The 2,777-nt window shown below is 39.4% G+C and overlaps 1 pseudogene; it reads left to right on the top strand.

The window, feature by feature from the left end:
• The first annotated feature begins 1,543 nt into the window (after positions 1 to 1,543).
• LOC102481284 (mortality factor 4-like protein 2) lies at positions 1,544 to 2,544 on the top strand (annotated as a pseudogene).
• Positions 2,545 to 2,777: the final 233 nt, after the last annotated feature.

The following is a 2,777-nucleotide window of genomic DNA, read 5'->3' as shown; positions in this document are numbered from 1 at the left end:
TTCTTTGGCATTTGGTAGGTAATTTGTTTTAATCTGTGGTTACTGTGAGAAAAAATAAAATCTCTTTTAGTCTGCATACTGACCACAGACTACTTAAGAACAGATTTTTTTTTTTTATATACTTAGCACTCACTGGACATTTTAAAAGTGAGAAGAAAATAAACACCTAGTACTATTTTAGAAATTTATCCCTCACTACATTTCCACATTTAGACTTTCATTTACTTCATTCTTTCCTTTTGGAATGTTCAGCGGTTGAGATCATTCAAAATGACATCTTTTTTTTTTTGGTTTGTGCTATAGGGCACATGTGCTTGCCAAAGAGATACAGAAGACAGTGAGAGGGAAAGTGAGAAATCGCCTCCCAGGAGAGATGGCTATGCCACAATCCCATCTACTTTATTCTTCTCCTGGCACTTTAGGCATGCACACACGCATGCCCAGCATGATTTTTAAGTTGCCCTGTCCAGGACTAGAGCTGCAGTAAGCCATGTGGGAACTGTGCACCTTAACCACCACACCAACTGCTGGCCGAATAATATTCATTTTTAAAGTTACTTTTGTTCTTTTCCTGTGTCACTCCCTTCTGTTTTGTTGGTAAAATTTTTAGTACTACTTTCCAATTAGCCTATTCTCTGATTACTTTGTCCAGCCCTCCTCCTAGTATTTTTTTTCCTGTGCATATAATGTAAACATTTTATTTCAGTTAGTGTGTCTTTTACTTTCATGAATTCGTATTTTTATGTATTATATTTACCTCTTCTCCATTTACATTGACTTTTTTATTTTTTGCATGTGCTCAATGGAGAGAGGCAGAAACAGAGATAGAGAGGGAAAGTAAAAATCACTCCTTGGGGGTGGTGGTTACACTGCAATCTCTTCTCCTCCATTCTCCTCTTGAGATTTTGGGCATGCACACACATGGACCCAGCATGCTCAAGACTCTGCGTCTGAGACTCCAACCCCAGAGTTGGCTATGTGGGTTCCAGTGCCTTAACCTTTATGCCACTTGCTGGCCTGGCTTGTTTTGATTTATTTCACCATATTTTGTTCTATTTGTACAGAATTACTTTCTTTATTTATTTGAGAAACTTAAATATACTTGATGTAAGCTCATGTTGAGATTGCCCTGATAGTTCTATTTTTTTCTAAGTGAATTAATCTACCATGTGGTGATTATTGGGTTTTGTTTTTACTTTTAATTTTCCTCATGTAATTTAAATTTGCCAAATTAAGTTTAAAAAATTTTCTCCCTTTTGACTATGGCAGTTGGAGGAAGGGCAGTGATCACACATCAGCTACTGGGAAGAACTGGATTCTTGTTTCAGGTCACCATCAGAAAAGCTAAGTTTGCTGTACAGTAAGGATCAGGAGATCTGATCCTCATTGTAGAACTATCCTTGATTACAGGATCTTGGGTTGTGGCTCCCACTTCATCTTTCCAGGCCATCCCAGAAGACTGATAAAATTCCATCTGAGAAATCAATAGGAATTCTTGAAAGAGAAAGAAAAGAGATTGTTGGTGGAATAAAAACAGGGTTGAATGAGCTCCAAAAAGCAGGGTTCTCAGATTCATGGACAACAATCTGAAGAAGAGGACAACTTTAATAAACAACTAGGAGCAACATGCAGAGAAGTAAGATGAGAGGTACCTCTTTGGGAAAGAAGACAGCTGGTCCCCAGCCAAAGACTGTGGAGCCATCTCTGCCAGGAAGATGGGGTGGGGGTCGCTCTGCAGAAAAACCCCTTTCAGGGTCTGTGAGGAAGACAAGAAATAACAAGCAGAAGACTCCTGGAAAGAGGGATGGTGGCAGTACCAGCAAAGCACCTCAGCCCCCTCAGAAGAAAATGGCCAGGGCAGACCCCACTGTTGAAAGTGAAGAGGCATTCAAGAATAGAATGGAGGTCAAAGTGAAGATTCCTGAAGAATTGAAACCATGACTTGTTGAGGACTGGGACTTAGTGACCAATTCCCTGCAAAGAAAAACATACATGCGATCCTGGAAGAGTATGCAAACTGCAAGAAGTCACAGGGAAACATTGACAACAAGGAATACGCAGTTAATGAGGTCGTGGCAGGAATAAAAACATACTTCAATGTCATGTTGGGCACTCAGCTGCTCTAAAAATTGGAGAGGCCCCAATATGTTGAAACTCACCCTGATGCACCGATGTCTCAGCTTCATGGAGCACCACATCTACTGAGATTATTTGTAATAATTGGAGCAATGTTGGCCTATGTGCCCCTTGATGAGAAGAGCCTTGTATTATTGTTGGGCTATTTGCATGATTTTCTGAAATATCTGACAAAGAATACGGCATCTCTGTTTACCGCCAGTGATTACAAAGTGGCTTTTGCTGAGTACCACCGCAAAGCCCTGTGAGGGTCTACTGACCACTCACTCTTTATGTCTGATGTCTGTAAACACCTTTTGTTCTTAGTCTTTTTCTTGTATAATTGATGTTCTTTAAAATTGTTAATGTATAACAGGGCTTATGTTTCAGTTTGTTTTCTGTTCTGTTTTAAACAGAAAATAAAAGGAGTCTAAGCTCCTTTTCTCATTTCAAAGTTGCTACCAGTGTATGCAGCAATTAGACAAAGAAGAAACATTCAGTAGGACATTTTATTGCCTAGTTGACAACATTGCTTGAATGCTGGTGGTTCTATCCCTTTGACACAACACAATTTTCTAATATGTGTTAATGCTATGTGAGAAAACTCTCTGATTTCCTAGTGCCACATGTTCCACTTAATGTATATACCTGAAAACCCATGC

The sequence above is a fragment of the Tupaia chinensis genome, unplaced genomic scaffold, assembly GCF_000334495.1.
Source record: "Tupaia chinensis unplaced genomic scaffold, TupChi_1.0 Scaffold147444_1, whole genome shotgun sequence".
NCBI lineage: Eukaryota > Metazoa > Chordata > Mammalia > Scandentia > Tupaiidae > Tupaia > Tupaia belangeri.
This window is presented reverse-complemented; position numbering and strand designations above follow the sequence as displayed.